The sequence below is a fragment of the Astatotilapia calliptera genome, chromosome 11, assembly GCF_900246225.1.
Source record: "Astatotilapia calliptera chromosome 11, fAstCal1.2, whole genome shotgun sequence".
NCBI lineage: Eukaryota > Metazoa > Chordata > Actinopteri > Cichliformes > Cichlidae > Astatotilapia > Astatotilapia calliptera.
In genome coordinates, this window is record NC_039312.1 from 19,158,393 (window position 1) to 19,183,397 (window position 25,005).

Consider the following 25,005-nt stretch of genomic DNA (forward strand, 5'->3'; position numbering starts at 1 on the left):
ATAGGATCAATTGAGTTAAAAGAGCTGTTTTTTGAAGGAAACACAGTAGCTTTCCTGACAGGTGTGTTGCTTAAAGCTTCCTTCTTTGGTTAAAATAATAATGATAATAATAATAATTTAATTGAAATTTTAAAAAAAAAAAGTCCATGCCTTGCAGATTTACAATACTCAGTGCTTTCTGACTCCTGAGTTGGACATTAATTTCAAATGAGAAACAGACATTTACTTAGTTTTCTTCCTAAATATGAATATTTCCCACAAGGGAGCTGTAGGAAGGAGAGGGTCAGTTAATACCGTGTTACAAGTGTTGCAGTTCCAGAAGTTTTCACAGGAATCACCCCCTGCTCATTTATACCGCGTGGTTAATAATTATAGGCTCATTACAAGCACCATCTCACTGATCTGACTTTGGGCTTATTATTAAAATCATTATTACTATAATTATGACCTCTATAATGTTTGTTTTATAACACATCACTCACGTCACACGAGCTCCAAAATGCATCATTCACACTAACAAGTAGGTTTCAATCAATGAAAATATGCGTAAATAAATAGTGGTGATCAATGAACTGAAATTTTCTCTTTTTTGGACTGTGTAAAAATAAAAACAGGGATCAGTTACAGTATTTCTTCCGGGTTGTGATAGTCGAAGGAGGGATGAGCAGTGATGCTGCCTGTGTTTGCTCCGCACATCAGCAGCCCTGCTCCTCTCTCTCTCTTTCCCTCTCTCTCTCTCTCGCACAGACCCAGGCAGAGGTTGTACGTCCGCTCCGGGAGAGAGAGCTCACACCGCATAGCGCTACAGCCGCCTGACACCGACAGTCCTACCGCACGCTCTTTTCAAATGGATGTCTCCTCCGTTCACGCCTTTTGACACCGGAAGGTGCTCCTGTAGCTGCGTGAGAAACACCTCATCCCTTGCTTGTTTTCTTAGGTAACTGCCTTCTCTCGACGACACAGAGAGAGCCATACTCACCCCCCTTTTCTTTCCATCGTTAGCCCGCTAAGCTAGCTAGCCCGCTAACTTAGCGGCGATACTTTGTATCGAGTCGGTATCAGTTTTCTGCCTGCGGACTCTTTGCGCCACGGCTGATTGAGGTGACCAGTCACTCTAGGTAAGGTGAAAATACTTGTTTTAACACCAATTGCAGTGATTGTTGTTTCCTCTCTTAGCCACATAGTCATTTTTGGAGGGTTGCTTCTGCCCAGTGACCCCCCTACGGTTATCTGGTAGCAGGCAAGCAGCCGCCGTTATGGCAAAGCGGGGCTTGTTGACAGAAGCAGCCGAGCAACAGGGATGCGATGCGACTCTCCGCTTAAGGCACAGATTGCCACTTTGCTTTCAGGTGAATTAACCGGTAGATGCTGTTCCACAACCGCACCGAAACACGCCAAGTGAAGGGAAAGCTGCTTCCCTAATAACGGTGCTCATAAATACTTTTTTTCTATCCATCCCGCGTTAGCGTTCAACCGTGACTGTTGATTTGTAGCGCGAATGGGCCACTGCCGGGGTCAGTGCTATCGCACACTTGCCGCATTTGACTGCAGCGACTTGTTTCCCCCTACTAACGGTCAATTCAAATGAGTGCTAGTTATCAAGTTTTCCTGACTGCTCTGTGATCTCACCCAGTGAGATCAAAAGAAAGCGTCTGTTTAAAGTAGAGCATAATGGTTACAGTGGAATGTGTATCTGCTCTTCCTTTTGCTCTTTTCCTCCTTTCTGAACATTTTAATGCTTCATTGTTGCATCACAACCCGAAAAAGATGATGTGTAAACCCGGAATTTAACCTCTGATTGGTCTGTTGTTGTGCGCCTAATACAGGTCAGATGACTTTAGCTGGGAAAAGAGAAGAAAACTAGCCAGTGCAAATTTGAAGAGGTTAGTCACTTTGAATGTAACGCAGTCACTAAAAAGACTTTGTAAAGGGTTACTTAAAGCATGTGGGGCCTGATGTGTGCGTGTATGTATGAGTGAAAGAAGAGAGAATGTGCGGGCATTAACAATGCTGTAATTATCTCAGAGATAAGAAAATGGATCCACTATCAATCCTGCAAGACTCGGCAGCTCTGCACAGCAGAGCTGATGAAGCTGTAGGATTGACAGGGAACCAATTAAATTAATCTGTCATGTTCCTTAAAGGGAGAGAAAAGAGGAAGCATGTATTATTTATCCTCTCTCTCTCTCTCTCTCTCTCTCTCTCTCTCTCTCTCTCTGTGCGCGCGCGTGCGTGCGTGCGTGCGTGCACACACTCGTGTGGCATTGCCTGTAAGAGTGCAGATACGCTGTGTTGCTTAAGGGAAGCTGTGCGGTACCTTGTTCACTACCTGTAGCAGCGGTCCCATGGTGCAGGCGAGCTCAAGGCTTTGATCATTTTCAACAGGATTATCTGTGTGGTAGCGCTGACTACCAAATAGAAGAAGAAATAACCTGACCACATAGTGCTTGGCTTCCTTGAAATCTATATGGGAAGTTGAAGTTGTGGAATCATAACTGGGGTTTTGTGCCATGTTGAGGATCTTTGCCTCAGAGCTGGATATCTAAACTTAGGCTTGTGTTATAAGGCATGACTATCCAGCTCTGAAAGGAAATGAATCATGTTCCTCATTTCAAGGCTGTGGAGTCTGCATGATGTGTTTCCTGCCCTGTGTTGCATTGACTGTGTGTTCAGGCTGTAGCAGATTTGCATCCGTGTGTGTGTGCTTGTGTAACCATGTTTGTTATGGCTGACTTGAGAGTCTTTCAAACTGGGAACATTTTGGCCAATCTGTGGGACGTACAGCATTGGGAATATAACAAAAATAGTTTTTTAGTGAATGAGATTAATTGAGGAGGGGAAAAAGTGTGTGGGGAAAGTACGTCACTGTGGTTTTAAGTCATATAGTGAGTATGACTAAGTAATGAGTTGTGTATGTTTTTTCTGCAGGTGGATATAGTCATTGCAAAAGCATGTTTTTACAAAACATCTAAATTATAAGGGACAGTTACAAACAAAGTGTCTTAACCTTTTCCCTATTTTTAATCACAGTGAGAAATTAGTAGCTCACGTTTTCATTGGCTTTGCTGCTGAGTAAATAATCTGGAAAGTGAAGGCGAAAATCACTGCCGTCCTGTTTGCGTGTTTGCTAGTGTTTGTCATCAAGCGTGGCTGTGGCGCATTTATTACTCCGAGCTGCTCTGGAACAATAGCTCTATTCTGATCTGTGTCTCCGGAGGGAAGCAGCAGCATTCGGGGACCCTGGCGATCTGTGTGCCAGTGAGGCTTGGTTTGGGATTGGGTTTCCACAGCCACCTGGAGCTCAGAGCACAGGAATGCCATTGTTCCTACTTCCAGACTAAGACCGGATCGCACACATGCACATAAAGAGATACATGCGAGAGGACTCATACCAGCCTGCCTGTTCCCCCCCAAAACCTGGGTCACCCTGCTTTGTTACATTGGCATTACTCACATGCACAGCCACCATGACCTGGCAGTGGCTGCTGAGCGTGTGAGTGCTTTAAATATCAGTGAGCAAAATTTATTGCACTTCCACTCTTTGTGCGTTGTTCATCTTGCTTACCACCTAACATAGGCCTGCAAAGTAGGTGAGAAGTATTTAATAAAGTGTAACTAGAACTGAAGAAATTGCCCAGTTAATCATTTTGTTATTGCTTCTCACAAGTTGGCAGTCTTTTTGCCCGTCATTGCAAAATTCTGATAGCAGCTTCTCTAGTGTGCACAACTGGCAGCCAAATCTGTGTCGTCTTTGTATTTATTTATTTTAATTAACTTCTAAGATTTGCTGTGCTGCTTAGACAAAGACGAGACATCACCTCAAGGATGCCATAATGAGCATTTTTCAGTGTTTTGTCATTTTCTGCTAAAACAATAAGTCATTTAAATATGCATAATGATGGTAACCGTTTATTTGCAAGAACAAGAAATAACTGGGACACTTTAATCATATGGATGCATATTGTCATAGACAAAAGCCACTGGCGGCGACAGATTTTGTGGTATCTGTTGTAGCTTGTCAAATGTCACTTTTGCTTTCTTTAATGGAATCTCGCTCTCACATGAAAAGGACTGCACAAACATCAGCTGTCAGTGCATGAGGTGATTACTGCCTGCTTACCAACCAGCTACTCCACTAAGATGGGTTTTGTTGTTAATAATGTTGTCTGATCACACTCACATCAGACAGAATTATCTCTACCCTCTGCAGCAGTTGGTTCTGGCATTGGCAGTGCAGCTGAAAGCTCATTTTCTTGTCACAGAGCAGAGTAGAGTTGCCATAAATTGGAATAACATCACCAACTTGGAGCTATTATGTATAATATATGTTTGTTTTTTGTGGTGAAACAAGTATGGGTTTTGTTTTTGTGCTGCCAAAAATCTAAAAAGTATTTTTGAAAAATAGACGATGGTGGTCGAATTAAAGCCAGTTTGAGCATGCTACAAGATTATTTAGCCTGTATTATATCTATCCCAATATCAGAGAGAATTAGCAAAAGCCGACATGTCAACTTGATTGAGGGGGTGGATCTAAACATCTGTTCTGCTCAAAAAAGGCAAGTGTGGCCCTGTAGCTAGTTTAGCTAGATCAGATAGCAGAGACCTAAATGGCTGATCTTCAGACAAGTAAGAGAAGCTGAAAACAGAGTGTAACGAGAAGGAGAGAGAGGGGATATTGGCAGCATTTAGCAGATTTTTTTTCCCTGTTTCTCAGTCCTCTAGGGTTTAGGCAGACAAGTTTAGTTTTGTGCTCTTGTGTGTGTGAATGTGTGTGCTGGTGCTTGGCTATACGTGTGTGTCCTCTGGCTCTACAGTGGGTCACTTTAGGGATAGAGTTGCATAGAAGTGGGTCAGCCAGTGCCACCGGGGAGTCTTGCCAGCTCTCTGCTCCTATTCAGCATTGAACCGACTGAAGGCCTACACAAAAAGTGTGCGTCCACATATGTAAGGATTGTTTCTGAGAATTACATGTTAGTGTGAAAATCACACCCTTCACACTCAGCGACCTTTGCTGGATCAGCCATTTACCGAACATGTTCCTTCCTCGTTTGTTGCACTTTGACTCCTCATAAATATGCTTTGGTGGAAAAAAACTGTAACTGTGAAGGCAAAAAGAGCAGCACGCCTATATGTGGCGCAGTATGTTTAAACTGCATATAGGACCTCTACAGATGATTCAGAGCCTGTCACAGCCAGAGTGTCTCAGCTGGATGGACACAGTGTTTCTGCTGGCTTAATGATAAGGAAATAGGATTTAGCCCAGCATTCAGCAGAGGTTTATTTCAACTCCTAGCTGCAGTCTCTTGTTTTCTGCTCTGGCTCTCCTTTGACAAGGAATTAATGGTCTATTTCTGTTTTCATTTCAGTTGCGTATGTAAGTCTTCACAAGGTAGCACCAAAAAACCCAAATATTTGCATAGATGAAGACTTTGTTTGTCACGGTTTGTCGGGAGTCACCCGCGACTTTTATCAAATACAAATACAAAAGCTAGTGCTACAGTAAACTCAGTGATGCTTAAAGTGTTGCAAAGTGCTTTTTTTCCGTTTTGTGTTCCCCACAAGATGCTACAAATATCCATCCAACATAGCGGCTCTGTGTAGAAGCTTTTGAACCATGTATTTATGCACAATGTGACAGTGTGCTGTGTAAATGTGTTAATGGGTGTGGTAAACTCACAAAATATGATCTGCCAACTCTGCAGTTTTTCTCTCTGCATGGTTTGTTACAGTTCATTGAGTCTGGTCTATAGTTCACAGCTGTTTTTTTTTTGTTTTTGTTTTTTTGTTGCTGTTGCTGAGCAGTAGTGTTTAGTCAGTTAATTAATTAGTCAATAAAAAACAACTTAACTGACAATTACTTTTATTTATTCATAAGTGTATTTATTTTTCTGATGAGCATTCTAAACATTTACTGGTTTCATTTTCTCAAATATTCAAATAAGCTTCAAATATATTTGAAGCTTCTATTTGTTCAAATAATAATCTGTACAGTTTGAAATGTTTGAAAAAGTTTTTTATTATTGCTATTATTACAGAAATGTAACACAAAATGGCAAACTGGAAAAAGGCTGGTCAACATGTGGACCATTGTACAGCTAAAAAGCCAAAGATTTCCCTCATGACTTGGTGAAGAACAAAAAAAACCCTGAATGTTATAATTAATTTATCAGGTATCCAGAAATACACTAATGCAGTTTCATGTCCACTGCATGCACGACTGTTTGATTTTAAGTTTGCCATACACATCAACTTAAAAGATGTCTATGTCTATGTCTATGTTGTGTTCGTCTTAAGTGGCGAAAAGAGGAAGCTGGAATACTGAGGCTGAAACAAGTCGGTTTTTGGGATGTGAGCGTTTATTGGTTTTAAGAAATTGTGGCAACTTAAACGCCTAATGACAAGTGCCGGTAGCCTGCTACTGTTTGCTGCACAGACAAAGTACCTAGGTTTAAAAGTCACCTTGAAAGTCTCAGTAGAATGAGCTAATACAGCATGCAGCAGCTCAGCATAGTCACATTGAGTAACAGTATATGCTGTTATCAGCTTTGCTCTGACAATTCCCCTCTTTGTAAAAGTGTCCTGTTCATGTGTGTCCGTATCTCGCTCAAAGCATCTGTTTCACTCTGAGATACTACTCGACAGAGGTAGTTTCCATGGTGACAGTCGTGCTCCTTGCCCCCCCCCCCCCCCCCCCCCTCCCCCTCCTTGCTCGCCATAGGAAGAAGTGGTGTACGTTCAATTGCTGCTGACTCATGGAAAAACAGTAGTGTGGTCCATAATTAGACAGACACGTCTCTTCTCTGTCTGGCTTGGAACCAGTTTGTGTCCCTTTTAATATTTTACACTCTGTTTGTTTTGCGTGTGTTTTGGCTTCTGTATTCGTCTTTCAGAGTTGTTTGTTTTGTTAGACTTTTCTGCTAAGGGAATTTTCTAGACAGTTTTCCCTGCTTGTTTTGACTGATTATGCTGTTAAAGTTAGAAAAAGATTTCTGTAAATTTGGTTTAAAAAAGTGGGACACACTGATGTAACATGATCTTCTAAAACTGTCAGGAACTTAAGGAAGCTAGCAACAGGGTTTTTTTTTCTTTTTCTGTTTATAGCGTGAATCTGATAAGTATGCACGTTTTTCCTGTAGGAACTTTACAAATTATAAACACCAGTTCTTCTTTCACAGTACACAAGTTAGACAAACAGTGCTAGCTTTTAAGTCCTTTCATGCAAATTCTCTCAGCAGTTGGAAAGTAAATTTAATTTGCTGGAGTCCTAGTGAAAAGTCCAGAGCAAGGGAGAACCACTTGGAGAAATAGTTTTGCACATGTGCAAAGTCTAATTTGAGAGAAATACCAGTGCAAACCTGAAAGCTGTAACTCCCTTTAGGGCTATCTGGCCTCTTGTGAATAAGGGAGGACTTATTTAAGTAGCTCCTTCTTCTATCAGATTAGATACTTATTTGCGACAGTATTATGACAGCACGACACAACCCACCCAGTGCTTCTAGGGCTGGGTAGGTTTTGTCAGGAAGCATCTGCTTAGCCAAGCACACATACAGTCTATGTCAGGGGTGTCAAACTCAAATACACAGTGGGCCAAAATTCAAAACTGGAACAAAGTCATGGGCTAACGTTAATATTTATTGGAAAAAAAAAACTTCCTCCAGATATAAGAATGAATCTTTTCTTATGGACTCAAACACGTTTTGCTGAAAAACTGAATATGGAACAAGCAAAGCTTAATACTAAACAATATATATTTTATATACTGCAGGAAAAACAAAAAAACAATCCTATGATGCAAATTTGCAAAGAAAACAGCAGGTGCATCAAAATAAACTATTTCCAGCTGTGCAATTCGAGTTCTAAGCATCCCAGAAACTATTCAGAAAAGTCAAACATGACCAGTAGAGGTTTTTAAGGTCTACAAGTAAAAAACTACATTTCCGCGAAAATGACGTCACTTCCGGTTTCGGGCAGGAAATGGCGGACATGAGACAGTTCGCGCTGACGTCTGTTTCACTGTGGGAAGTGTTATGAACAGCTGATGGATCGGCAAAGCGTGTTTCTGGAATATTATGTTTTTGTTCCTGCAAGCGCTTTTTATGCACTTTTTGCAAAGCTATATGTGGAAGGAAACCGTGACCGAGGACAAGCTGATGGCATCAGATGTAAGTACAACTCCTCCGGTTTCATATGCAAAACAAATTATTGCGCTAGCTTACGTGGTTCAGATTCTACAGGGATTTAAAAGTAGTTTTAGCTGTATAATACCAGTAGGCCAGCTCTAATAGTAATTTGGTATGGCTTCGCGGGCCAAATGTAATTAGGCTGCGGGCCAAATTTGGCCCGCGGGCCAGAGTTTGACACCTATGGTCTATGTTATACACCTCAAGTCCACCACTTGGTGAGCATGTGTAGGTGGTGCACTGTAATGTAAGTTCTCAGCATGATCAAAAAACAGCCAGGCACTTGGATATCTGCATGGATGCTTGTGTTAAGTGGACTATAAAAAAACTGTACTATAATCCCTGCTTAAGTCAAAGGTGTTAACCCTGGATCCACTGAACTCGTGCATTTTCTCACTGAAATGGTTGAAAGTTCTGTCATCCAAAAACTAGCTCAGAGAATCTCTAAACATTTTTATACTTGCTGAAATTAACCAGGGAGAAAATCTGTCTTACAGTCATGAAACCCACAGCTGATGAGCTCAAAATGAAAATTGACTGAGAAAATCATTCTGACTGCTTCCAAGAGCCCGGCAGATGAGTGCGTGCGCATGACTGCTACTCAAGATATCATATTTCATGTTTTACTTACATCCGAGAAAAGGCTTCAGTCTTATCGTCCACTTCTAATCAGGGTACTACATTAGAGTCAGTCCAGTGAATCTCAAGCACAAAATAGGCCTCACAGAATAAGCGTTTTAAATACTCTTGAGCAGTCTAAGAGTATTTTGTGTGTGCACGGTAGCCTAGCTAAATTGTGTATAATTGACCTCTGTGGGGATATTTGTTTTCAGCATTTAATCCAGCCTCACTGTCCTGGAGCAGCTGGCAGCTACAGTCCACTGTACAGAGTAACTCCATTTCTGTAGTCTGTGTAGTGCCTCATGGTCTGCAGTACTGGCTAAAGCAGGGCCTGTTTGTACTCGGATGACAGCTCTTAATGTGTCTTTGTTTGCAGCGCTTTGAACAGTTAAACGAAAGATCTTGTTGTGGAAAAAGTCACCCTCCTTAAATGATAGTGATTAAAAGCTTTTAGTCACTCTTATTACCTGACAACAGCAACCAATGAAACAAATAACAGTTATCTCACACTGGATGTGGGTAAAGAGGTTACAATTCAAACAAAAGTCAAACAAAATGTATAGAGATAACAGATGGATTGCCAGTGACTACAGTTGGAATACTGTAGTCACTGGCACTATTAGTTGACTGTAATTAATATTACTGTCAACTAATACTGCCAGTATTAGTATTAGTTGACTAATAACAGTATTAGTTCATACTTTAATTTCCTTCAGGAATGTAGATTACAAACGAATTGAAATTTGCTGCCAAATATGCTTGCTGTTTGAGTGTTATATAGTTAATTGCTGAGGAATCTTTTTAAAACCCTGGGGTTTTCTCTGTGTGCTTGTATATCTTGTGTAATAATGGGTGGGGGATATAATGTTTGCTTCGTGACATATGAATATGGTTATATGAGACCTCAGGCAAGCTGTTTGGTGGCAATAAAAAATACTCAAATGCTTTCGCTTTTTGAACATTTAGCCGCTAATTTTCATTGTGTTTGCCTGTAGGCTGATGTTTGTCTTGGCCAAATTATTCAAGGGCAGCACAGGTAGTAAAAATATAAATAAACAAAGGCAGTCTGATACTGCTCTTCATATTCTTCATTTAAATGTTTTCAACTCCACTGGGAGTAAATTGTGCTTGTTCTTGGCTTAGTTTCCGCATGTTTCTACAGAAGGACACTACACTCTCAAAGGTGTGACCGCAGTGCCATTCTCAAGGTTGTATAAATAATTAATTGATGCAAATATAACTGAAGGCAACATTTGTGTCCTATATGGAAATTTGTCTGTAAGTTATTGGTAAGAGAGAGAAGCAGAGGAGGGCAGAAAGGACTGACACTGCTGTGGAAGCTCTGTGCTCTGTCTTAGCCATGTGACAGAGTGAGCTATCTGCCTGGGGCTCACCCTCACGAAGGCACAGCTCTCCCCTCTGCGCAAACATACACAAAACTGTCCATCTCTGCCTCTTATCTAGTGTGTGCATGTGTGTGGGTCTGTGTGGTTTTTTTGTGCTAGGTCTCTGAGTGAGCTTGTTGTAGACCAGGCACACTGATAGTCATATCAACAGTTAGTCTAGGCTGATGGACTGCAGAACTACTCGTCCATTGTGTGTGTGTGTGTGTGTGTGTGTGTGTGTGTGTGTGTGTGTGTGTGTGTGTGTGTGTGTCTGCTAAGCTATCAGAAATTGCATTTCTACAAGCCACGAATGTCAGATGCACTGTGTTCATGTATCTTGGGAATGTGTGTGTTGCATGTGATGCAGTATAATCTGCCACAGGCTTGGATGTGGGTCACTGTGGCTGCAGCTCCACGGGTCAGAGAGAGACAGCAGCAGGGATGCTGCCTCTGTACTTGCTGCGCATGGGCTAGCCTGAAATATATTTCACAACAGTAGAAAATAAAAGAAGAACCAAGCTGCACTTGAGATCTGATTTGAGTTTTCTTTTTAACATAGCCTCAAGCAAAAATACCATGGTATTTTTAGTTGTTCAAGCCGTTTTCTGTATATTTACATGATTAAAAGTGTTACTTATGGGCACCTAAATTTCTGTGTGGTAGATTTTACAAGAATAGAGTCTACAGAGGCATACTGAGATATAAATAGAGATGAAAATTTACATGACTTCTTAATAAGGTTAGATATGAAAGAGGATGACCAGATTAGTCATGCCTGCCGCTCATAGTGGATTTCACCTGAAGTAATTAAGCCAAAGTTATTGCTGAACATTTAGAACCCACAGTGAAACTTATTGGAGGTTATGTAGTGTGACGAGGGGTGTTAGGAGTGAGTGTGTGTGTGTTTGTGTGTGGGTGGAGGGGCTATTGACCTCATGACAGAGTTGGTTAAATGAAGTATTGATACTGCTAGCTTTGTTAGTGTGTGTGTGTGTGTGTGTGTGTGTGTGTGTGTGTGTGTGTGTGTGTGTGTGTGTGTGTGTATGCGAGTGTGTGTTTATGTGTGTGCGCATCTGCAGAGTTGTATGTGTGTATTCAGATATATTTACCCTGTGATGGATTGTGCATTTTGCAGATGCCAATAGGCAGTAGTGTGTCATAGATCAAACAACTTGAGTTGGCCCAGTGGTGTTAAATTTGTCTGAGGATTATGAGAACAAATCATGCAAACAGACAGGCAGGTTATGCGCCAATCCTAGAGAACGATTAATAGAGAATGTCTTGGGGGCGATTGTGGCTCAAGAGTTGGGAGTTCGCCTTGTAATCGGAAGGTTGCCGGTTCAAGCCCCGGCTTGGACAGTCTCGGTCATTGTGTCCTTGGGCAAGACACTTCACCCGTTGCCTACTGGTGGTGGTCAGAGGGCCCGGTGGCGCCAGTGTCCGGCAGCCTCGCCTCTGTCAGTGCGCCCCAGGGTGGCTGTGGCTACAATGTAGCTTGCCATCACCAGTGTGTGGATGTGTGTGTGAACGGGTGGATGACTGGATATGTAAAGCGCTTTGGGGTCCTTAGGGACTAGTAAAACCGCTATATAAATACAGGCCATTTACCATCTTTATTTTCTTGTTTAAAAGTTGCTTTAGTGAAATTTTCACTTTATTTTGTAAAAGGTTTGCTTTTTGCTGCAGCCTGAGGCCATAGATACTGCAACCCACATCTTTACAACACAACATTGTTATCATTTTAGTGACTTTTTCACATCCTTTCAACCCCCCCCCCCCCCCCCCCCCCCCCCCCCCCCAAAAAAGCAGGTAGTGATAGCAGATGTCTTGCTCTCCGGTTCTCTCCATCTTTTCTGTTCACCTAGTGACCGAAAGCAGAGAGCAGCAACACCTACACAGAGGCTGTGCACTGTCAGAGGAGGACATTAGAAGGGACAAAATGTCTTTGTTAACTTCCTTTCTGAGATGATTTCTTTCATGCATCTTAACCTCAGACTCTTTAGTTTATGTGTTTTCTAATTTTTGTCAGAAAGTGGTTATAAAAACATGAATGTTCGGATTTCAGTTATCGCTATTCTGGATCCGATTGTATTCATAACAGCCTTACTTCTATGGACCAAACATGCTTTTCCATGCCACCTGTGCTGTTTATATGTATGTATTGTAGAGAAGGGATCTTTTTTATGCCACCAGAACTGTTTAGTTTTCTGCTGTTTTTGTGCTGATTTGCACTTCCTTATGCTAAGAGTAAGTGAAGCCAACTGCTAAAAGAGAAGAACATTTGTGAGTGCAGTTCAGTTGTTCTCAATGCCAAAAACACAGCTGCAAAAATACAGTCAAATTGGAAGTCTGCTGCTAACATTTCCAAAAATATTTTCATCCAGTAGAGTTGTTAAAAACACGGCGTAAGGAATCAGTCAACAACATCACCAGTCCAACATCCCTGCTGTTGAATTATTTTCTACAGGGCTGCACTGTATTGTCAGGCAGAGCTTATTTTCAGAAAGAGAGAGAGAGCGAGAGAATGGATAAATGAGAGGCAACTCTCTTAATGTTAGTCATATGGTGGTTGGAAACCAAAATTATTTTGACCGTGTGCAGTCCACTTTTGATCTTGATGCCTAGGTTGCTTCGAAATGGTTGGTTTGAAGACAGGAACCAGGTCTGCAACCACTTGCAGTCAGTTGCTGTCTTCAAAGCAACTTGTGTGACAGTGTTAAACTAACGTGGCAACAAGACAGAGTCAGTTTGCTGTCAGTTTGATATTGAATGGAACTAAGTTGGCAGTTATCTGCAATCTCTTGTGATAATACAGCAGTTGTAACTGATAAATTGGCAAAAATTGCATTTCAATTGGAAATTTCGTACATTCTGCCCAAACCAAAATGAAATGAGCGCTTACCAGTCTTGATTTTATATAGGAACAGAACCACAACACAACAAGTTGGCAACTAGTTGAGTCGAGTCTGTTTCAAAGAAATGTTTCTCACAAACTGCACTTATCTAAACAGACTGCCTCACTCTTATTGTGATGTGTTAGCAGTATGTTTGCATTTTTGAAGTAGACACCAAATATTGGCAACCCATCGCCAGTCTGTCCTTCAATGACTGTGATCAGTGAGTGGGGCTGCAATTGGTTTCAGGCAGGTTGTCTCTTACTAGGTTACCTGTATGCTTGCATTGCTTGCACTCCAACAGAAAAAAAAGGCAACCACTGAGTCACTAGTCATAAGGAGTTTGCCATCCTATTTTTACTCTAGTGTGACTGAATCATAAGATAGAAATGTGTTCTAAATTTCATAAAGTAATTATAAATACTTCTCATTTTTCTTTTCAAGTGTTTCCAAAGATATTTTTCCAGAAATTACAATGTAGTTGCAGTGAGTGTGGCTAAAAGCCAGCTCATGTGATAGGAAACTGCATTAAATCCACACTTTGACTAAACCACAAAAGCAGTGCATTGCAGCGCCACGTGGAATTGCTGGGAAGTCTGTCTTAGATTGGTGAATGTTGCCGGGAGCATTTGTGCACACAGCTGGGGGTGTGCATGCGCTTAAGCTTGATCCTGTTAGCACGGCGGCTGGCTAGAACAAGGGCAGGAGGGAGATAGAAACCAAGAACAAATCACAAACATGCAGATGTTACCAAGATACACAGAGATGGATGGGGAAGTTGATGATAAATCTGGCCTGTCTAATCACTCAGGACACAGAAGAGGGAAGGTAGTGTGTATCTATGCTGTGTTCTTTGTCACTACTGTTAACAGTCTTGTGGCCTGGTGCTTTGTTTCCTGCAATCTCTGCCGTCAGTAAACAGGAAGCAGATCTCTGTCTTTCTGTTACTCGCTCTGTCCTTTTCTGTCTGTCCTTTGGTTCCTCTTTCTTCCTCTTCCTACACTCGCCTTCCTCTGCAAGTGCAAGCTGTATGTGTGGAAGGAATAGGCATGTAGGTCCCAATGCACGTCATTAGTAAGGTAAGCAAAAGAGGCAAAATGGTGAGCTGTGTCATCCAGGATAAGTATGACATGTTCAGGGATGTTGGGCCAGCTGCTTCTTACCTATTTTCTCCTCACGCTATTCTTGGCATTCCTGTTTTTCCCTCCTGGGCTTCCCCTGGAAAGATGTCAGAAATGGTGAGCTACGGCTGCAATCACTTGTGATAATGTTGTTGTCATCTTTTGTTGCCTTTCCTCTAGTCCCTATTTAGCATTGATTTGGTTTTTGTGTGTGTATGGTGTGCTTCAGGCCCTGTAAAGCCTTCCTTTCCCACACCACTTGAACCACGAGGTGATTGACAGAGCAAGAGGTCAAAGGGAATGCTGAAAGGATTTGGACGGAAGTTGTAGTTTGTTCAGGATTGGCACAGCACTGTTTGTTGTTGCTAAGACCAAAGATGCCATCTTTAAGCTCCCATTGTTACAGCATATGCTACAAACAGAGTCGCATATCGCACGCACGCACGCACACACACACACACACACACACACACACACACACACACACACACACACACACACACACACACACACACACACACACACACACATTCTTCATGCTCTTACTAAGCTATCACATAGTCTAAAAGAAGAGGCCATTCTTCCTGTCTATGAGTGTCTCCCCTCTACTCTGTGACTTTCTGTGGCAGTCTGTGGAGAGAGGGGAACAGTTAGGTCTAATGCTTAGACATGGCTGGTTGATCACAGTGTGCTCACACTGAGCTTTGGGGGATTGTGAAAGACTGATTTGACTGTCTGTTAGTTTTAGCTGCACCCACACTACACTCTAAATTGTCCAGAACAAAGGTTGTTCCAGAGCTCCTCAACCTTGTTTGGCTGCAGCTGTCACACTTAAGCATGCCAGCTTTATCTTGCAAGGTGTCATGTTGACCTTATGATATTCTCTTTCTGCAAAATGTCTTGCTTACAGAGAGAGAAGCTTTTATGCTTGCGTGCAGAAATCTCTTCATTAGTCCGCACATGAGCACCTCCTCACCTCTGCATTTGTTAGTCCGCCTGAGTCACTGGTATTTTGGATTTACGACAGGAATTACGTCGGGTCAAGCTGAATGGAAAGAGGCCTAAGTGGGAGAAGAGACTGTTACACTGAATTAATAACAGAGGGTGTTCTGTAGGGACTGAGATAGAGGCAAGAGTAGGGTGGGATGAAGACACAGCCTTTTGGCTCCTATCCTGCATTCTCTGGTTTGGTTCACAGCTGGAACAAGGAAGAAGGGAGGTGTACAAAACAAAGGAATGGCAAAGACTGCAGACAATTCGAAATGCACAAACCTTTTGCCTCCTGATACTGATTGTGGTGTCTGTAGTAGGAGATTTGCCTTCACAAAAGCTTACCTTTGGGAGAGGAATTTCTTTTGCCAAATTCACTCATTGACATCCTTCATATATTAGTACTAAAACACCAACTTTCAACTGTACTTTAAATTTTTATGTATTTTTTATGTACATGGTGCAATTTGTTCTTTCTTTCTTTTTCTTTTTTTTTTTTTTAGCAGGAACTCCAGCAACAGTTGAGGGAAGATGAACAATTTTAATATTTGACCAACGCGTTTCGGCTTGTGGCCTTCATCAGGGTCATCATGACCCAGATGAAGGCCACAAGCCAAAACGCGTTGCTGGAGTTCCTGCTATGTTATTTCTTTCATCCTCTCCATGCACCTTGGAAGCAGGTGAAGTTGTGCCAGAAAAAAAAAATTTTGCTGCTTTTTTTTTTTTTTTTTTTACAATGCATCAGCCATAATCAGATACATTTTTCCATATTTTTATGTAAGGCCTTACAGCGATAAAATTAGCTCACTGCAGTAAAACTGGCTCAGTCACATCTGGCTCATGTGCATAGCAGTGTCAGTGCTACAATATATGCAGGCCGTGTTTTGGAGTTATCTCATTTCCGAAGGTAAAAGCTGGTATGATTTTGGTGCAGCAGGAAAAAATAAATGGCTATATCCCCAAACATAAATAAAAAAGTTCCTTACTATAAGTACACATCACACCTCTTAGCATGCAACAAAGTGGACACTCACGGCATAGACTTCTCTTTCTGCTCTCTGGATTAGTGGAGTCGAACCCCCGACCTTCCGATCATGGGGCCACCACTCTACCTACTGAGCTATCCCTGCCCAGATTAGGGTTCCTGTGTTGGCTTACATAATGTCAGATTTCACTGGCACAACTGTGTGTTTGCCAGTGTTTGGACGGGTCCTTGCATGCTCACTTTCTCTGCCTCATACTTCTGTCCATATGTAAGCCAAAACAATGTGCCACTATATTTTATGCCTTGTGAACAGTGTGTTTGTGTTTGTGTGTGCTTCATTTCTGAAATGGGGCATGCCTTGGTAGCAGGAGTATCTATTACGAAATCATTTTGTGGTTGTAAAGGTACAAAGTCAAGTTTACATTTGTAAAAAACAGTCATTCAAAACTTCATGAACACTGAGGCTAGTTTATTATCACGAGCGTAACAAAGGGCACTACTGCCAGACACTTTTCTCACAATATTCATTCTCTCATCATCACTGCTGTGCTTGCTGTCTGCCGTCTTGGGTTTTGTGGTTTTTGTCATCTTTTTTTCCACCCAGACATGTAGAGCTCATAAACTCGCAGAGAATGAGACAGGTAGAAAGCATTCTGACTTTAAAAAGAGCAAGAGGTTTGCACAGACAAAGACAGAGAGCGTTGCTATTTGCACTGCAGTGTTGTGTGGTCATGTGTGAGTGTGTGGTGGGTGTTCTGTAGTTTTATTTTGTCATTGTCAGGGGAATCTGATGAGTATTTTTAGAAGCTCTTGCTTGTCCTGCTTCCAATTTGCAGATGAATTACATTCCACTCAAACTTCATGGAGGCTCATTTAAATCATGTAAAGAGTGAGAAAAGAAGGGCAGACAGAGACGGCTTACGACGTATATGAGAGATAAAGTAAGAGAGAGATGAGGATTGATGACTCACCCAGAAGGAGACAGGCAGACACCTTTGGTGGCCACGACTCTTCTCATACTGAGGCATACCTGCACTGCAGCACAGCCTCCTCACACTCACTAATGCAGAAGTGTGTGGGCTGGCAGGAAGAGATTTATGGTATGGCTGCTTTTGTAATACAATTCCTCAATATACACATATATACACTGGCTGGCAATATGAGGCCCCAGTGGACCAGAATGATGACTTGGCTTTAAAGTAGGCCAAGGGCCGGATTGAAGGACACGCAGACCCGCATACACACAGGCCCACTCTGAGTCATATTCGCTCTCATCTCTGCTCTCTGTGGACTTTTCAAAAATAGCAGATTAATCCAGTGAAATGAGCAGTTCTGAGAATTCGTCAGTTGCCTATCCTTGCTTCCCTCCACCCCATCATCCCCATCATCCCTCTGTTTCCCCGCTTGCTTTTTTTTATCCTGCTGCAAAGCTGGCGGCGTCTTTGGTCATGTTTGACCTTTAGATTTCCGCTGGAAAGAGGAACGATGATTGGTTTATGACATAATAAAAAGAGATGCGGACCTTGGATGCCAATTTTTAATTGACTGAGAACTTTCCAAAGTCCACTATACTGGCACGTTTGACTGAATCTTGGCTCATTTGCATAATTTGCTGAGTGGGAGCTTGCCCTGTGAGATTGTGTCGCTAACTTTGTAATCTTGCAGGAAAGAATAGCACCGTTGTTGTACATGCAAAGACAAGAAGTATGTTTTTGGCTTCCTGTGGTTTTTTCATAGATCAGAAAATGTCTCCTTTCCCAGGCATTTGAAAAAATACTCTCCCTATGTACGATGCATGAATTTTGAAAACAATAAATAAATGAAGAGCTGTTTTAAAGCATTTCCTTATTCTAGTTTCAAGATTGCACAAGAGTTTCCTCTAGCCAGCATGTTTGGTGTCTTTTAACATCCTTAGCACAATAAATATTTATTCTAAATTTATTTCTCTTTTCTCTTCAAGGAGCATGTATGAGTGACGAGCAAAAGAGAAAGTGGGATCTCTGAAGCTCCGCCCCCTCTACTGGTGGAGCACCCTGCACATCTGACCAGAGACCCCTTAACTCACTTTGAAAGGTACGAATTAAGGAATGGCTACACAAAGTGATGCAACAAAGAACAGTTAACACAACCGTTTTTGTAGATAGGGTTGTTCATATTGAAACCTAAAGGGCTGAGATTTTTTTTTATTGTACTGTGTATTGAACTGGATATATTAAACAAATTTACCGGTTCATGCATATGCAACTTTTTCTTTTTTTTTCTTTTACTGACCTCAGCCCTTTCTTTGTTTTAATAAGCCAGTCTATCTTCTGGCTGAAAAATCCAATTTCTTTAACAAGAGAAGTTCAGTGGATAAAATTCAGTCTAAATATAACCTTTTAACATCGCACCCCATATGATCCTGATGTATACTACAAACTAGATTTATTCACCTACGGGCAAAATCAAAATGTGTGCTTAAACTATTTTTGAGAAATTACATGTTACATTGTCAAACATAAACCTCAGCACGCCATTAACAGCAAAGTGCCTCTTTTGATTTTGTGTGCTGACCCTTTTGATTGCAAATTAGGCACATTTGCATTCACTTTGACTCAATTCTGGTGCTCATGTTGCATTTCTGCTGCCTTTGTCAAAGAGGTTAGCAAAGTGAAAGGCTTTCCATTGGAGAGGTGGGTCTGCCTTGTTGTTGCCTGAGTGAAGCGGGAGCGGTGCATGCAATTCTTTGTAAGCTTCATGGTGGGGTCCCCATTTATTAGCCTCATTCAGCTGTGCAATCATGTAGAAAGCCCAAGTTATAGCAGCTATATTTAACGAAGAATATACATATCTACACAGATAGATACTTTATTGATCTCACAAGGGAAGCTACATTGTTACCATAGCAGGATAGAAAAAAAAGGTATAGTTTGAAATAAATAAACAAAATAGTTAAAGTGCCACAGGCTCATTGTGAGGGCAAAGTCTTTATATATACAACAGTGATTAAAAAAACCAAAAAAATAAAAATGAGGTCAAGTTAAAGAAGAGTAAAAAGAAAGAATGAGAAATGAAGATATAACAAGAATAATGGCTAGAGTATTATTACAACTGTAAAATGCATGTAGGAGAGCACTGCTTCATCCGATCTCATATCACTTATTTCTCTCATTTTTTACTATCAGTAACTCATTAATGCGTCATAGAAACAGCTTGTAACAGTTATGTAACTGTCTCGTATTGTCTTCATATTTCAGACTTTGCTATGATCTATTGTTTATGCTCTGTGTGTTGAACCCTTGAACAAATCTATGCCATTGTCACACATTATTATACTAGCACACTATTTGTATACACAAGTTTAAGTATTCTAATTAAAGTGTTGTTAAACAATTGTTGAAAAACAAAAATTAAGGGTCATAGGTACATAAGTAAGGATTGAAATCACCGATTAGTTTGTAAATTGCTCCTGTTATCAATTTTGTGCCTATAAATGTGTCAAAACTAAAAGAAAGTCCCCAAAATAGTGACGCGTGTCTTTGCAGCACGTTGCTCTCTTTATGACTATTTACTGTCTGGTGGCTATGCGTGAAAAAGGGTAACGTGCTAAATACAGAGATGAGTAAAATCTGAAAATCCAAAGGCAAAATGTGTCATATTGTGTCAGTGTGGGAAGTTAATGTTAGCAGAAGTTTCATTTGCAACACTAGATTAGTGTTATTGGCTTCTGTGGTTCCCTGTTCCCCCCTGTTGCTGACATCCAGTAATGCCCTTCTCTAAAATTTACAAAGCTTTATTATATCTGATTTGTTACCATATTTGAAAAATCCAAACTACCTTTGGCACATAACTCTGTTGGGATGTTTCTTTGATCTTATCAGCTGCTGTAACAGCAACTATAAATCAACTTTTATCAAGCTTTTTCTGTTCCAGGAAATTCAGTTAATGTGAAGATTGCATTAGAGTTTTCTTAAGGAATTTTAAACGACACTTAAAGCGCTGCTGTTTTTGGTTCTAAAATGAGAATGAGAAAGTCAGAACACTGATCATCAATAATGCTAAAAATCGTAACAATGGCATAACGATGAAAAGAGGGTTGCAAAAGAACCATCAATGCAACATAATGCAAGGAATGCAATGCAACAATACAAAGTATTTTTCCTGATTCCTTGTTGTTGTTGTTTACTCTTGTATGTCTGTGTGCTTTATAATACAGATTAGAAATTGTGTAACACAACAGATACTTTAATGCAGTGAGGAATCAGAGCCTAGTTAACCTTTGATTTTTTGTTATTGTGTGTTACCTGGGGGGCAGCTAAACATATGTCTGCACATTGGTTTTTACACTGTGTATGTATGAAAATTGACCAGTAGCTCCACAAAAGTCCAAAGAATATGACAAATATATCACATATTATGTGCTGGGGAAATAGATATGCTGACATTGTACAGTCTATTAAGAAGTCATGCTTAATAGACAGCAATGCAGTTCTCTTCCAAGTAGCTTCAGATATAAACTTTAAAGACATTTTCTTTCCTTTTTTTTTGCCTAAGGTACTGTAAGACGTTTTACAGATGAAAGCAGCCACAAAATTGCGAGGTTGCACTGTAACATAGTCTTAGAAATATTAAAATTTTTCATATTTTTATATGAAAAAAAAAATCAAAGCATATTGTTAAAGTGGTTAGTAGGCAGAGAAATCCAGCTGTGCTGTCAGAGACTCGTTAATCCCTCCTGCTTGGCATGAGTTATAGTAGGAATAGCAGCAGCTGTAATAGTAGAAAAGAGCCGCAAACATACAGGGGAGACCAGACACACAAACCCACTGGGCCTAATGGTTCAGACTTTAAGTATTACAGGGTGATTAGGGAGTTTCTGTGTGAGTACGTGTTAACACCAATTAACACACAGCCTGCGATGATGTTTTAATTGTGTAAACTGTTGTATTATTTGTGCCAGCCAGTGTGATCAAAGCCTCCACTGTGTGTACCTTTGCATTTTTGCGAGGCAAGTGCAAAAAAGTTAATAGTTGTTAAAAGATCATTTACAGCATACTAACATCAAATGGACCACCAGGATGATGCAGTCATTTATGTGTTCTTAGGTGTGTTGTGATCAATTTATTTTAATACGTGTACAAAAAAAGCTCCACTCTCTTTCCAACCATCAGGGGAACACCCCTCGTGACAGTAATGCATATTGATTTTGGCCAAAAAGGCCCCAGTGATTGGAGATTGAAGTATTTAATTCCACTTTGCTTGTGAGCCAAGTTTTGCATTGGTAATCAATTTTAGCTGGGACTTTTACGCTGCCATGGGCAGTTCTCTCTGTACTCCTCTTTGTATTTTAAACTGATTTTTAGAACGTTTAACAATGTTTAATGTAAGTAGTAGGGATGAATCCTCTGCGATAATATGGGGAATACATTTTTATGGGATATAAAAGGCATCTATGTTCCTTAGTGAACACAACAACTTGACAAGAACAGGCATGTCTGACATAGAGAGCTGGATGGCAAACTCTGATTTTGTAAAAAGGAAGCTATTTCAACAAACTCCAAAAAAAAAAAAATTCTTTGCAAAATATACAAGAAAACTGTTCCTGATAAACGTGGAAACTAACTTGTTATATCACTTGGGGCAAAAAGACACCACCATGTAAAACCAGGGTATGAACGTACAGGAGGAGGAGATACTATCAGGTGGTGATGTGCAGGTTGTGTTATACTTTCACTTAGAATTACAGGGAAAACTCCACCACCAGTATTTGACTTATGCTGTGTCACTACTATTACGCTCTAATGCTGCTTCTGCTTTCACCTTGTGGTGAAAGATTCACACTTTGAATAAGGTAGTTTGTCTTCAATGACAGTAGCTCATTGGAAAAGAAGGATGGAAAACGTTTTATCAGCATTTTATTTGTCCAATATTGTCAGAATGATCATTATTGTAAAATTACTTTAAATATTGTAATATGATTTTTGAGGCTGTATCACAAACCCCAATAGATAGTTTAGATAGATGCTGCAGGTCCCTCAACTAACAGAATCAGCTGTTTTTCACTGTTATCCACCTATGCGAAGATTCACAAACCAAATTTGGCTCTGATATTAATTGTTATATTTTAAGAAGAACTGTTCTGCGGTGCCTCTTCCTCGGTTCATAGGCCAGCTTTCTTGTGTCACTGGTTCTCTGTGACTAGACTGTGTCCGCTTAGTCTGTATTTCATCAGGAACTGTTTATGTTTTGCATTTCAGACAGTTTATGCTACTCTACCAATTTATATTCATGCTTTAGGGACAATTACAAATTGCATTTGATTTACCTATTGTTCTAGATACACATTTTTTTTATCACTTTAATAATTTAGTTTACTTTGATTTGTTTTTGGAGGAGATACAAACCCAGCCTCAGGGGGTCACAAGCTAATGCACTCCTAGTGCTGGTCCCAAGCCCAGATAAATGGGAGGGTTGCTCCAGGAAATCTTTGCCAAGTCAAACATGCAGATCCATCCACTGTGACAAACCCATGGGAAATAAGGGAGCATCCAAAAATACTTTCTTTGGTTATTGGAAGGCCATGTTGGTCTGAGGTTGAACAGTGTTGAGGTTTATTTCAGTAATGGTACGTTCTGACTAATACACTTCTGGGGGCTCCCCAAGGTTTAACGACTCACAGGTGTGGTCCCCTGAGAACTACATTTCTAAAGAGTGTTTTCTGCTTGCATTCCCAATGCCAGTAGGAATCCCAACATGATTAAATAGCCAGTTGGGAGTTGGCAGTTGGCATGGCTACAGCTAGGCTACAACCACAATAACAAGCCAGGGAGTACCATGATTGGAGGTGTGTCTTTGTTGTGTTTCATGGTTTAAAGTTAACAGTTGAGTTGGAAATGAGACATGCAACTGAAACCAATATAACTCAGCATTAAAAATGACTTATTTCTTTGTGTGCTAAGTTTACAGGTAGCTGTTAACTGTAGACAGAGGCTTCCTCCCTGTACTACTTACAAAAGCCAGTTAATAGATCATTTGTGCCTGCAGCTTATGTTGATCCGTGACCAAGGATTGTGTCCAAAAAATTATGCCAGATTTAATTTGCTTTGATTTTCATGTTGATGCCCCATGTAGTTTGAAGGAAGTGCTAAAGGTCTTTATGTCTTTAGAATTGTAAAAAAGGTTCCTTTGGTCCTTGTTCATTGTGACTTCAGGTGTTCTTTTTTCAGTGTTGCTAATCAGTGGGTATTACCTGGGATGTTTATTATGGACCTGCAGTTTTTTGCATGCAGAACTCTGATGGGTAGCTGACATCTAGTGATCTCTTAACAGCTGATGGTCCGTCCAAGACAGGTTTGACTTAACTTGGGAGATAGCTGAAGTTTCTGATTTTCTCCTAAATGCCAAAAATGCTTTTTGTTTCAGTGCATTCACTGCCAGATGATAGTTTACCAAAGCAGTGTTTTTAAACGCCAGGTACTGACTGCATTGGGTATTCCCTAATTTGAATTTCTATTTGTTTTCCTGGGATTTGGGCTTTTTTTCTAAGCTCATGATTTTAAATTCATTGTAGTTGACTGTCAATACTGCTGCCGGAGGCTGAAGTGCTGTTTTTGTCCCTGCTTTTTTTTTCTTCTTTCAATTTTTTCCCCTTCATTAGCCTCTTCCAATTTTTTTCCTGCTTTTATTACTGATATGAGCCCTGTTTGCTCAGGATCGGTATTACCAGCATAACTTGTCCGATTTAGAAATTACCCTCGCACATCTGTGTGGGAGGGACACCTAGCACAGGAAAAGCAAGGTCTGTGTTTAGTAGGGCTGCACGATTTTGCATAAAATGAGAATCACGATTTTTTGGCTTAGAATTGAGATCACGATTCTCTCACGATTTTCTTTTCCAGTATAAATATTTATTGCACTTATTAACTGCACATCAACTTCGCAACAGTTGAGACTGAACATAAAAACAATAAATAAACATAAAAACAACAAATGTCTCACGTTTTGTTGTTGCTGCAACATGTTGTACTGCTTGAAATTCCGTCTCCACCGTTGCTCGACGCTGCGTGTATAGAGCAGGTAGTGCAACAATAGAAAAATAGTTGCGGGACAGCACTGTGTAGCGTTTGTCTAGGGTGTTGATCATTTTCCTAAATCCCTCGTTTTGCACAGTGTTGATGGGAGCCATATCTTTGGTCAGGTGATAAGTGATAGCCTCCGTAATTTCTTTGTGCCTGCGGGAGTTCGATGTGTATAGGGAAGCGCTGTATAAGGTTCCCGTTATTGATGTTTGGGTGGTTGACCGGGACGGATTTTCTCCTGTCACTTTCTCCTCATCCCTGACGTGCTCTCCGTTGGTTTTCCCCTGCTAATTCACACGGCACAGCCTCTGTATCACGTGGTATAAGGCTCCGCCCTTGTCATTTGTTGAGAAGGAAGAGTGAGCGCTTGTTTTCATGCAGAGTACGTCCCGGATCAAAATGCGGTACAATCGTCGTAGTCTTTTTTTTTTTTTTTTTTTTTTTTTTTTTTTTTAATCGTTGTCATTTGGAAATGAGATCGCACATAAGTATGAATCGAGATTGCGATTTTCTAACGATTAATCGTGCAGCCCTAGTGTTTAGCTTGAAATAACTAACATTATGATGCCCAAAGGGGAATTCACACGCTACCCAGCAGTATGTGAAATGGTTCAAGTCAGCCCCACCTTTACCTGCAGGAACATTAACATGAACCTGTTCATGCATCAATAACTAAAATCTAGTTGTCATCCAAAAACAAAGTAAACATCAGAGTGAAATGGGTTATTCTTCACAGCAATTGCTTTTATTTCTGGTGCTTTAAAACATTAAT

General features: G+C 40.7%; 1 protein-coding gene across 5 annotated transcripts in view; it reads left to right on the plus strand.

Annotated features, from left to right (window-relative positions):
* The first annotated feature begins 654 nt into the window (after positions 1–654).
* galnt1 (UDP-N-acetyl-alpha-D-galactosamine:polypeptide N-acetylgalactosaminyltransferase 1) overlaps positions 655–25,005 on the plus strand; it is a 55,889-nt gene continuing 31,538 nt past the window's right edge. For 2 of the 5 annotated variants that reach the window (XM_026183851.1, XM_026183849.1), the window contains exons 1-2: positions 655–1,118; positions 18,137–18,249. The gene's annotated coding sequence lies outside the window, so the exon portion shown is untranslated. Of the gene's footprint in view, positions 1,119–1,826; positions 1,884–18,136; positions 18,250–25,005 lie in introns of all 5 variants that reach the window. The other 3 variants (XM_026183850.1, XM_026183852.1, XM_026183853.1) reach the window with 3 other exon arrangements.